The sequence below is a fragment of the Odocoileus virginianus genome, unplaced genomic scaffold (assembly GCF_023699985.2).
Source record: "Odocoileus virginianus isolate 20LAN1187 ecotype Illinois unplaced genomic scaffold, Ovbor_1.2 Unplaced_Scaffold_3, whole genome shotgun sequence".
Taxonomy (NCBI): Eukaryota; Metazoa; Chordata; class Mammalia; order Artiodactyla; family Cervidae; genus Odocoileus; species Odocoileus virginianus.
The window spans coordinates 4,665,216-4,678,484 of NW_027224265.1; the positions used below are offsets into that span (position 1 = coordinate 4,665,216).

General features: G+C 42.1%; 1 pseudogene; it reads right to left on the minus strand.

Annotated features, from left to right (window-relative positions):
• Window positions 1–4,147: 4,147 nt before the first annotated feature.
• Window positions 4,148–4,932, minus strand: LOC139033354 (ADP-ribosylation factor-like protein 6-interacting protein 1 pseudogene; annotated as a pseudogene).
• Window positions 4,933–13,269: the final 8,337 nt, after the last annotated feature.

The following is a 13,269-nucleotide window of genomic DNA, read 5'->3' on the forward strand; positions in this document are numbered from 1 at the left end:
AAGAGAAACAATGCTGTCAGCGGGCCTTAAGTCAGGACAAGTCATCCCCCAGACTCACAGATGGGGAATGCAGGGTTTTCAGAATCATAAACATAAAACTGGCTGTCACAGTGCATACGTTTGTGTACTAAGGGGAAGGCAGGGGCCTAGAACGTAGGCCTGGACCAGGTTTTGCCATTTAGGGGCAGGTTTGAATTTGGTTTTCTAGAAACTTATCTTGTAAGAAGTCAGTAGCACTTTCATGAAAAAATATAGAATTTAGGAGTTCAAGTTCATTTCCATTGCTGATCTGTCATGTATTCTTGGCTTGAATGTCAGCTTGCTCATCTGGACAACTGGGTTACTAGTATTTACCTTTCAGAGGAAGTGTGAGGCTCCAAGAAGGTGCTGCATGGAAGGAACATGGTAAAATGTGAAAAGGTGTGAGACTTAAATTGTTATAACCCCCTTGGGGGAGGTTAAGTACCTTAACACATTCTCCATTCGGAAGTATGTAGGACTTGTGGTCTGGGGTCAATTTCTAGTCATTCAACATCTATTTTCCCCTTTGTAAGACTAGCTTTCATCTCTCATCTCATGTCTCATCAATATTTTTCATCTCCGTAGTCATGGAAATTACACGAGGATCAGCCAGTGACATAATCAAAGTCAGCCAACCAGGGCCGATAAGACCCAACACTTTTTCTCTTGTTCAGCAACCTCCATCTCCTGTCCCCCTCACTTTTATTTTTCCTGGAGTTTTTTTTTTTCCATTTATTTTTATTAGTTGGAGGCTAACTGCTTTACATCATTGCAGTGGTTTTTGTCATACATTGAAATGAATTAGCCATGGGTTTACATGTATTCCCCATCCCGGTCCCCCCTCCCACCTCCCTCTCCACCCAATCCCTCTGGGTCTTCCCAGTGCACCAGGCCCGAGCACTTGTCTCATGCACCCAACCTGGGCTGGTGATCTGTTTCACCCTAGATAATATACATGTTTCGATGCTGTTCTCTTGAAACATCCCACCCTCGCCTTCTCCCAGAGTCCACAAGTCTGTTCTATACATCTGAGTCTCTTTTTCTGTTTTGCATATTGGGTTATTGTTACCATCTTTCTAAATTCCATATATATGTGTTAGTATACTGTAATGGTCTTTATCTTTCTGGCTTACTTCGCTCTGTATAATGGGCTCCAGTTTCATCCATCTCATTAGAACTGATTCAAATGAATTCTTTTTAATGGCTGAGTAATATTCCATGGTGTATATGTACCACAGCTTCCTCATCCATTCGTCTGCTGATGGGCATCTGGGTTGCTTCCATGTCCTGGCTATTATAAACAGTGCTGTGATGAACATTGGGGTGCACGTGTCTCTTTCAGATCTGGTTTCCTCAGTGTGTATGCCCAGAAGTGGGATTGCTGGGTCATATGGCAGTTCTATTTCCAGCTTTTTAAGAAATCTCCACACTGTTTTCCATAGTGGCTGTACTAATTTGCATTCCCACCAACAGTGTAAGAGGATTCCCTTTTCTCCACACCCCCTCCAGCATTTATTGCTTGTAGACTTTTGGATAGCAGCCATCTTGACTGGCGTGTAATGGTACCTCATTGTGGTTTTGATTTGCATTTCTCTGATAATGAGTGATGTTGAGCATCTTTTCATGTGTTTTTTTGCCATCTGTATGTCTTCCTTGGAGAAATGTCTGTTTAGTTCTTTGGCCCATTTTTTGATTGGGTCATTTATTTTTCTGGAGTTGAGCTGCAGGAGTTGCTTGTATATTTTTGAGATTAATCCTTTGTCTGTTGCTTCGTTTGCTATTATTTTCTCCCAATCTGAGGGTTGTCTTTTCACCTTGCTTATAGTTTCCTTTGTTGTGCAAAAGCTTCTAAGTTTCATTAGGTCCCATTTGTTTATTTTTGCTTTTGTTTCTAAAATTCTGGGGTGTGGGTCATAGAGGATCCTGCTGTGATTTATGTCGGAGAGTGTTTTGCCTATGTTCTCCTCTAGGAGTTTTATAGTTTCTGGTCTTACATTTAGATCTTTAATCCATTTTCAGTTTATTTTTGTGTATGGTGTTAGAAAGTGTTCTAGTTTCATTCTTTTACAGGTGGTTGACCAGTTTTCCCAGCACCACTTGTTAAAGAGGTTGTCTTTTTTCCATTGTATATCCTTGCCTCCTTTGTCGAAGATAAGGTGACCATAGGTTCGTGGATTTATCTCTGGGCTTTCTATTCTGTTCCATTGATCTATATTTATGTCTTTGTGCCAGTACCATACTGTCTTGATGACTGTGGCTTTGTAGTAGAGTCTGAAGTCAGGCAGGTTGATTCCTCCAGTTCCATTCTTCTTTCTCAAGGTTACTTTGGCTATTCGAGGTTTTTTGTATTTCCATACAAATTGTGAAATTATTTGTTCTAGTTCTGTGAGAAATACCGTTGGTAGTTTGATAGGGATTGCATTGAATCTATAGATTGCTTTGGGTAGTATAGCCATTTTGACAATATTGATTCTTCCAATCCATGAACATGGTATATTTCTCCATCTGTTTGTGTCGTCTTTGATTTCTTTCATCAGTGTTTTATAGTTTTCTATGTATAGGTCTTTTGTTTCTTTAGGTAGATATACTCCTAAGTATTTTATTCTTTTTGTTGCAATGGTGAATAGTATTGTTTCCTTAATTTCTCTTTCTGTTTTCTCATTGTTAGTGTATAGGAATGCAAGAGATTTCTGTGTGTTAATTTTATATCCTGCAACTTTACTGTATTCGTTGATTAGCTTTAGTAATTTTCTGGTAGAGTCTTTAGGGTTTTCTATGTAGAGGATCATGTCATCTGCAAACAGAGAGAGTTTCACTTCTTCTTTTCCTATCTGGATTCCTTTTACTTCTTTTTCTGCCCTGATTGCTGTGGCCAACACTTCCAAAACTATGTTGAATAGTAGTGGTGAGAGTGGGCACCCTTGTCTTGTTCCTGATTTCAGGGGAAATGCTTTCAATTTTTCACCATTGAGGGTGACGCTTGCTGTGGGTTTGTCATATATAGCTTTTATTATGTTGAGGTATGTTCCTTCTATTCCTGCTTTCTGGAGAGTTTTAATCATAAATGGATGTTGAATTTTGTCAAAGGCTTTTTCTGCATCTATTGAGATAATCATATGGTTTTTATCTTTCAATTTTTTGTTAATGTGGTGTATTACATTGATTGATTTGCAGATATTAAAGAATCCTTGCATTCCTTAATATTCCTTAATATTCCTTGCCCACTTGGTCATGGTGTATGATTTTTTTAATATGTTGTTGGATTCTGTTTGCTAGAATTTTGTTAAGGATTTTTGCATCTATGTTCATCAGTGATACTGGCCTGTAGTTTTCTTTTTTTGTTGCATCTTTGTCTGGTTTTGGAATTAGGGTGATGGTGGCCTCATAGAATGAATTTGGAAGTGTACCTTCTTCAGCAATTTTCTGGAAGAGTTTGAGTAAGATAGGTGTTAGCTCTTCTCTAAATTTTTGGTAGAATTCAGCTGTGAAGCCATCTGGTCCTGGGCTTTTGTTTGCTGTAAGATTTCTGATTACAGTTTTGATTTCCTTGCTTGTGATGGGTTTGTTAAGATCTTCTATTTCTTCCTGGTTCACTTTTGGAAAGTTATACTTCTCTAAGAACTTGTCCATTTCTTACAGCTAAATTCTGCACAAGGGAGAAAACACATGCTAAGACATGGAATGAGTTTCATCTTATTCCATGAGGCTTCTCCCACACTACCGAAACAGAATGAGGAATGACTCTTCATTGGTCTCTTCATCAGAAGTGGTAAACTTGGTCTCTATATTCATGAAGCCAGTTTTTTAAGCAGACCGTGGAAGCAGATGATAGAACGAGCTTCTTGAAACCACAGGCCACTATCCTCTATCCCACTTAAAAAAAAGATCAACTTGAACAGTTATCCCAAGTCACTGTTAACTGTACTAAAGGCTGAAGTTCACCACTACGTTATTTTAAAAGTAAGAGTTCAGTTAACCCTGGGTGACAAAAAACCAAGATGAGGAACTGAAGAGTTGTCCATATAAGGCCAGCTGATAAGAACACACCCATGAAGACACTGGGCATAAAGCCTTACTTGACAAGTCAGAATTTCTACTAAGGGCAGAGCAAGGGACAGCAGAGAGCTACTTCTGTAACATTTTAGTATCCCAACAGCATAACAGACACTGTTCCCACGGACAATGTACACTCCATTAATCACACTGAATAAAGCGAATGCTTTATTCATTTTTCTTTTCTTTTTGTTTTAGAAGCTTGTTTATCTCTCTTTTGGCCATTCCAATGTATTTCGAAATGATTCCATGTTGGTTCAGTCCAGGAAGCAAAAGTAAGAAAGTCACTATCAGGTAGGTGAGAAGGAGGTTGTGGACCTGCTGTCCGACCCAAGCAACCGCAGCAAGAGAAACGATCATGGTCATGAAGTACATTTTAGGCTTTTCTTCCTTTAGTGTAAAGAGGCGTTTCCACCAGCCCACAGCTCTGCGTCGAGTTTTTACTAGATTGCTGCAAATTTCATGGAATCTTTGTTGTTGCTCAGTGGTCCATTTATTGGAGCCAAAAATTCTAGGTGCTAGAATGGGAACAAGGTAGTCAGCCAAGCACAAAAACATAACAAAACAGGAAACACCAGATAGAACAGATGGATCTAGATAGTAGATAGTCAGAAACACCAAAGAAACCACACCCATGATGGCAGGTGGAAACCAGGCTCTTTCCCATCGGAGGACTTTATCTGCCATCAGCATCACTTCTCCCCATCCTTGCAGCTGCTCTTCCAGACTTGCAGTCTCTGCAGCCAGCAGATTGGTGCTGCGATTATCTCCTTCCACCATAGTTCTCGAGGTGCCGTCTCAGCGAGCACAGGACGCCACCAATCTACTCCTCCGCAGATTCCCTCGCCGCACCCCTAGCGCCTTCCTGGAGTATTTTAAAGCAAGTCCTAGAATCTTACCATTTGACTTAGTTTGTGCCTCTTATCAATAAGAACTTTTTTTCCCTTTTTTACAAATAACCATAATGCCATTATCATGGCTCATGAAATTAACAATAATTTTATAAAGATTTTTGACAATAGCAAACTGAAGCATTAGCTAGAGATTCTAAATAAAAACACTGGTGATTAGAAAGCCTGTAAAGATGTATTGATCCAGGGACAGAATTAGATGGTACTATTAGAAATTATATTGTAAAAGAATATTAACATAGGGAAAAGTTCAAAATGAGTGTATATAGTAATCATTTTGTAAAGTATGAAGTATGTATGACATTTTTATTGTGTACAAATGTATATATGTATGTATACATACACACATATATAACCTGCAGATGGTGACTGCAGCCATGAAATTAAAAGATGCTTGCTCCTTGGAAGGAAAGCTATGACAAACCTAGACAGCATATTAAAAAGCAGAGACATCACTTTGCCAACAAAGGTCCATATAGTCAAAGCTATGGTTTTTCCAGTAGTCATGTATGGATGTGAGAGTTGGACCATAAAGAAGGCTGAATGCCAAAGAATTGATGCTTTTGAATTGTGGTGTTGGAGAAGACTCTTGAGAGTCCCTTGGACTGCAAGGAGATCAAACCAGTCAATCCTAAAGGAAATCAGTCCTGAATATTCTTTGGAAAGACTGATGCTGAAGCTGAAACTCCAATACTTTGGCCACCTGATGCGAAGAGCTGACTCATTGGAAAAGACCCTGATGCTGGGAAAGATTGAAGGCAGGAGAAGGGGATGACAGAGGATGGGATGGTTGGATGGCATCACTGACTCAATGGACATGAGTTTGAACAAATTAGGTGATGGTGAAGGACAGGGAGGCCTGGCGTGCTGCAGCCCATGAGGTCCCACAGAGTAGCAGGTAACATGCTACTGAACATGAACATGCCTTAGTGACTAAACGACAGCAACAACAACATATATTTTAAGAAGCTGAAAAAGCATATACTGACATCTCCAGGATTATCTGAGAGGTGATACAAGTGTTTATTTTTCCCCTTTGCATCCTTTTATGCTTTCTCTCTCTCTCTCTCTCTCTCTCTGGGAATGTGTGTGCATGTGTGTACTGGGGACCAGGGGCAGGAAGAATGTTGGGGGAAGGATCTCTCTGATGGAGCTGAATTAATGTAATGATAAAGTCTCATTTCTGAGACTTTATATAGAGCTGTTGGCAAGTGAACTTAAGTAATCTTTGGAGATACTGACAGATGTCCTCTGACAAGGGATTAGCTAGCTTTAAAATGAAGATATTGTTGTAGTAGGCAGAGAGGAGAGATGGAATGAAATTGGATTCTTGGTGGCATCATTTGAGAGCCTGAACCAAGCCTTCCTTGAAACTAAGCCAACATCTGCCCTTTCCATTTATGTGAGGCAACAAATTTCTTGTATTGTTTAAACCAGTTTAAGTTAGATGTTCTGATACTTTCAACATAATGAATTCTAACCACTATCTAGTTGGTTCTGAGTCCCCAAAGATTTATGAAAAAAGATTGGATTTGGAATTTCCTGATGTGAAGTCCCATTCACAGACCTCTTGCCCCAAGGCAGTGTAGCTTGTCAATCTCAGTTTTCCTTGAGAACGAACACATGGTTAACTGCTACCTCTTTCTCTTGGTGATAAATGGGGCCAATCCGACAGAAATGTAATTGTTGTGAACTGGTGTTGGGGACTGGATGGAACTGGTCTGTGTTATTTCCTGGAAGAAGCTGGTATCATCTGAACAGACACCTGGAATGAAGAGGAAAGCAGAGGCGAGCACAGAGAAGAGGGTAAAGAAAGATGAAGAACTAAGGAGGCAGAGACAAATGGAAACGCAGAATGGGAGGTGGGATATGAGCTACCGTAGGTCACGGTGGGGTTATGGAAAGACACAGCTGTCCCTGATGCCCTTCGGCAGTGGGTTCGAGGAAGGCCTGGGGCTTATACTGAAGGATGGGCAGGCTGGCAGTGGGAGGATATCCTGAAAGATAAGGGAATATCCTCTTCTGATGGTGCTAAGGAAGAAGCAAGTCTGGTAGCCAAGAAACACAACAATTATATGTAGGTTCACGGTAATTAAAGAGGATCTTGATTTATCAAGATTAATTGGGGGCCAGAAAAAATACCCCACTCAACATGAACCACTTCAAGTAGGGGCTACCACTTAGTAGTAAGTGCAGGCTAATAGATTTGATTTGGACTTTGTCAAGGGTTTAAAAATGAAATAAAATGAATGATAGTCTATATTTAACAAATAAACGATATGTTGGTTTTAAGGACAAATAATTGAATCAGGTGTTGAATTTAAGGGTGTTTATTTTTTTTTTTTTCAGTAAAATTGGACAGCTCATTACAACCTTTTTTATTTTTTACTTGACTTTTGCAGTACATTTATCAAGAGGCTCATTTTTGAACAAATATTCATGGATTAAAAAAAATTTCCCAAGGGTATCTCTTAATACTTTGATATCAAAATTATGCTTTTTGAAGTGCCTTTGCATCCATTTGCATGGTGTTCCAGTTACTTTCGCTACATAATAAGCCACTTCAAAAGTTAGTGGTTTGATAAGAAACAATCATCTATTTAGGTCACTAATCCAGTTTGGGCAGGGTTTGTGGGGAAGGCTGGTCTCGGCTCCACGCAGCATCGTCTGGGATACTTGGCTGCTGACTTCAACCCTGAGATTGCTGACTCACACCCTGGCAAGTTGGTGCTGCTGGTCAGCTGGGAGCTCAGCTGGGACTAAGGGCTGAATCTTTCCACCTGACCTTGTCACAGCTGGTCAGCCTCCCTCACGTCTGGATTCCACAAGTGCACATCTCAAGAGAAGCAGGCAGAAGCTGCATGCCTCTCATCTAGCTTTAAAAATCAAACAGTGTCAATCTTTCCATACTCTGTTGGTCAACCAGTTGCTCAGTTTGGCTTTGATCCAAGAATAGACATAGACCCAAGCTCTTGATGGGAGGAATGTCAAAGAATTTTGGAGTCATCTTTGAAAACCACCGTGGTCTACTCCCTAATCAGAAATGATTTGTTTTTCCCATATGCAAAATATATTAACTCCTACTAGTACTTTCCCTAAATCTCATCTATTATGTGGTTAGGTGCAAGCTCAATGTCTAGAATCACGTTGTCTAAATCAGGTTCAGTTGTGGGTGAGGCTCTTCAGCGGCAGGATCTTGGTACAGTTCCCGGGGTGTCACTCCTCTTAATCAAAGAACTGGGGCACTAAACAGGGAAGTTATATGCCTCCTCCTTCAACCTAAGTGATGAGGCAAGCACAGTATATCTGCTACAAACACTTTCACTGGGAAAGGGGGAGAACAAGCCAGCCCCTTCTCATCAATCCCATATTAAACAGTGGGGTAACTGAGGCAGGAGATGTGGCCCTGGTAAAGTAACTTTTGGCTCCACTTTGGAGGTGTTTATTTTTGAGGTCCCATATCTTATTATTTGTTTGGAAGGCTTTGATTTTTTTTTGTTCCTTTATGCACAGCCAGCCAACCGAAGCTTAGAAGTTTCTTCCCAGTGCTCCCAACATTCTGAACAGCTTTGCTGAATACTCCCCCCTTTTCTATTATTCCCTCAGCAAAAATAAAGCAAATATCAAGATTATATGAACTTAACCTATGGGGGCAAAGCATGGGTCATTCACTATAGATATTTTTAAAGTTTTATTTGGAAATGATTTCAAACTTACAGAGAAATAACAAGAGGAATAAAAAGAAACTCAAAATGCTCTTTACTCAGACTGAAGATAAAGAATTTCAACTAATTGGCTCCCGACTCCAAAAGAGACTTTAAGTGAAAAGAAAGGGCAGGATGTCTCTGAGAATATAGGCAAAGCTTGGGCTCACCTCCAGTTGCAATTTGAGCACCACTCTTTAAAATATCCAGTAATGGACATCATTTGACTGCTGGCCAGCAACCTTCCCCCTTCCTCAATGTTAATAGGATTCCAAATTTTCAGACATGTGCTTTGCATGGGATTGACCCCACCATGGGTCTCTTACAACAACCAAGCATGGGCTTTGGTCCTAAGCTGGTCCAATCAGAATTAATTTGCTAGAATTATGCTAAGAATTCTGTGACAAAGAGCTGCTCTTCCCTGGTGGTCATAAAAGTAGAAACATATAGCCTATGGAGCTACTTGAGTCTATCTTGGGAATACTAGGGTAGCAGCTTTGGGATGAAGGCAACATCGTAGATGATAGAGCTAACAGAGGGAAAGAAACCAGATCTTTGTAATGTCACTGAGCTACTGGATCTAGCTTTGCCTGAAGCCTGAAATACTTCTAAAATTTTTAATGTCCATCAGCTGATAAATTCCTTTTATTTTTAAAAGTCAATTTGAGTGAGGTTTCCTGTTACTTGCAACCAAAGGTTTGTTGATGTACTCACCCAATGCAGATAGTCAGTTAGGGACTGGGGATATTGGGCCAAGGATAAATTCCAGCGAAGAAAACAGATCGTTAAGGTGAAGGAAACAGATCGTTAAGTTGAAGGAGAAGCGTGGTATTGTGTGATGTGCTTTAGAGAGTGCAGCTGGGTTTCTTTCAAACTTCCTGATTTGTCCAGAACTGGAACAGAACTGGGTCTGTAGAATGGTGGTCAGTGGGCCTCAGCTATGAGGATATGATGAGAGTAAAAGCTGGTACCTGATGCTGGGCAAGAGCACACCACCTCTGGAGCAGATCTGCCTAGAACCTGGAGAAAGATGAAGGCAGGGGCTGGACAGTTTCACGGGGCAGGCAAGCAGGGGAAGCCTCAGGCTCTCAGAAGCTCTGAGTGCAAAGAGCCTTCTTCTTGAATAGTTGTAGAGGAGGCTACACGGGCGCAGTGGCTCATAGGAGCACACAAATGTGACTTATCACGTGCCTGTGAGGGTGACAGTGATGACAGTGATGTTAGTAATGACGGCAGTGATAGCAACACAAATGATTTTGAGAATTAACCCTGTTTGTTGAAAATTAACAAACCCTACGCATGTTTATTGATGTCTATATTTTGACATGTCCAGTACAATTCTCTTATCTATAATAGCCTCCTTACTTTCCTTTGGATACATTTTTCTCCACTATCAGTCCTTGTTGGAACTGGGTGGGATTCAGCCAGCCTGAAATGGCCACTGCTTAAGCTTGGCCAGTGGGAATGTGGTACTTCCCTGGTTACAGTGATTGCTTGAGGAGTAGACATTTAGCCTAAAGTGTGCCAAGCAAAGCCCTTTCCAATCTTAAGATTATTGGTAAAGAAACATTCTCTGCTGGTAGAATATAAGTCTAGGGCTGCTTCAAGGGAATATTTATTTGAAAATAAAGCAATTTTGGAGAACAGTAGAACAAAGAGGCAGCAATAGAGAGAGATCTCTGATGGTGTCACTTGACGGCCTGGCTTTTGAAGTTAGATGTACTCTTGACTCTTCACAGTTACACCTTGAACCAATAAATGCCTCCTCATTTTTTTCCCGTGAGTTGCATTCAGTGAATGTTGGTCATTTCTAATCAAAATAGTTCAAATAGTGTGTCTCTTACACGACCCTTACAGTAACCCTATGAAGTAGACATGGATTATGTCTCTTTTACAGATAAGGAGACAAGCTTAGAGTGAAAAGTGCCTGTCTCCACTGGCAGAGCTGGTAGAGGGCCGAGTTCGCTGAGAAGCAAGAGTTTTTCTGGCTCCAGGGTCAGTGAGATGCACATTCCGTGGCCTGGATGAGTTCCACGTTCCTTCCCAGCACTCAGATTGGATCTCTCTGTCCTCACTGCCTCTGAGTTGGACCGGAGCCGGGTCGGGGGCAGCAGGTAGCGGACCAGCTGCTGCCTGGGTCAGGAGCCCAGCATGTTCTCAAGGACACAGATGGGCTGGCAGCCTTATGCATGGGCAGGGAGCCTGAGGCGGGGGTGGACATTGGTTCCTGGAGGAAAAGCTCATTCAAGACTCACTGACACCCAGCACCGGGCCCTAAGCCCCCCTGGGGTGCGGGCTTGGCTCGGTTACTCTCTACGTACCCAGTGCCCAGCATGAAGTGGCTGCTTAATTCAGCCCTTGAGAGCGCTTACACGATTGGGGAGAACCCCCCCTTGGCGATCGTGATTGTCCACTTGGATGTGTGTGTGCAGTGGGGAGAAACATGGCAAACTCTGGAAGTGTACCCTAGATTTTCAGCACCCAGGGGAGCCCCAGAAAACCTTGTTGAACAGAGAGGAAAAAATATCTTAAATCCCTTGGAGCTACTAGACCCATCACTCTAGAATTACAACTCTCAGATTTCTGTAGAATTAATAAAAGAATAGATGACATTTTCTAGATTACAAACTACTAATGACTAGTTAGCACCATTTAATGAACAACTATTATGTATTCGGTACTGGTTTGGAACTTTACATTCGTGATCTCATTTGATTCTCAGTATAGTCCATGAAGAAAAGAATCTGCCTGCAATGCAGGAAATCTAGATTTGATTCCTAGGTTGGGAAGATCCCCTGGAGAAGGGTGTGGCAACCCACTCCAGTATTCTTGCCTGGAGAATCCCCATGGGCAGAGGAGCCTGGTGGGCTACAGTCCGTGGGGTCGCAAAGAGTCGGACACGACTGAGCGACTAAGCTCACGGCAACACAGCATAAGGTCCATGAAGATGTATTTTTATTCCCACTTGAAGGATGAGGAAACAGAGGCTTGGAGACATGAAATTGCATATTCAAAGCCTCATGGAATGCATATTAGCAGAGCTAGGAGTTTCTACCCAGATCTGGATGATCTCAAAACCGTGTTTTTTTTCCACTGTACCTGTTCTGCTGCCAGTTATTGAATGGAGCAAGAGCAATCAAATATCCTCAAGGCCAAGAGTGGCTTTCACTTGATTTAAGCAGCTAGAACAGCCCTGCTTCTGAGAGGCCATCTCCTCAGTAGGTCTGAGCATCTCTGGAAATCTTCTGGCTGCCTCTCAAGCGTATTAAATGGCCAACACAGAGGACTTCATCTTCTTTACCCTAAACCTGTCCCCGGCCCTGCCTTCCACATCTTACTGGGGGCAGAGTGGGGACAGCTGATGAAGACAGAAGCCTGGACATGACCAGAGACTTTTTCCTTCCTAGTGTCTAATCCATTGTTAGGTCTGGTGCGGGCACCCCCATCCCCACCTTACTCCCCGTGTTAGTTTAAACCTCCTCGTCTCTTGCCAGGTGGCTGCAGCAGCCTCCTCAGTGGTCCCCCTGCCTCCTTCTCCTCCAATTCTCCCTTCTCTATGTCAACTGCTCAAGTGACCTTCTTGGGCACAGATTCGTGTTCAATCACTCCTTGTTGCCTGGAGGATAAAGTCCAAATGCTTTAGCCTGGTAGCCAGGACCTTCACAGACAGATGCCTGCCTGCTTCCTCCTTCCCAGCCTCATCGTCTACAGATGCCTGCCTGCTTCCTCCTTCCCAGCCTCATCGTCTACCAGATCCACTTCTCTCTCCAGCTGCTCACAGGATACGCTCTGATGATTTCCTGTGGCCAGTGTGAGGCAGGAGACAAGAGCTGAGAGCCCTGAAAGTGATAGGAAGGGAGGCGGCTGTGACAGGGAGCTGCCTTTTCCTGCCACATGCACCCTACCCACTGGTAAAAACAGGCTATTCAGAGCTGTAGGGTCCTGCTAGTTCTTTCTCCCTTTTGGAAGAAGGGGCAGAAGCATCAGGCCAGAGCATGGACCGGTCCTCCCCAGCATGGGCACTGTGGGAAGGGGGTCAGAAGTATAGAAGCGTCTCTATCTGGCTTTCACTTAACTACCTCCCTCCATAAATGACTCTTCCCTAATCCCAGAAGATGGTGGCAGGCAAAAACCAAGGCCAGTAGCTTTTTCTCCAGTTGAGTTGACACAACTCTTCATGTTCGGCCTGCTGAGCTGCAGTGTAGCAGGAGCCATTTGTATTTTTTACCTTGAAATAACTCATTTTATGGAGTGTTTCCTAAGTATTTAACCTAGCTTTCACAGAAACAACCACATTCTCTTTTTTGCATTCATATTTTATCAGTTCATGTCATATTTAACTAAAGAACGTAATTACAAGAAGGAGTTCAATACAAGTAAAATACAGGGAAGAAAGTCCTATTTCTTTGAGAACTAAGTTGAATGCTTTTGGAAACACTCCATAAAGGTCAGTTGCTAAAATTTCTTTTTTGCCAAATTATGTGTGGGTGAGATACCTGTAAAATATTAGGGAAATAAGCATAAAAATTGAGAAAGATTCTGCACTCAAGGTTGCTTTTTCTAGTTTCCTTTTGAGGGTG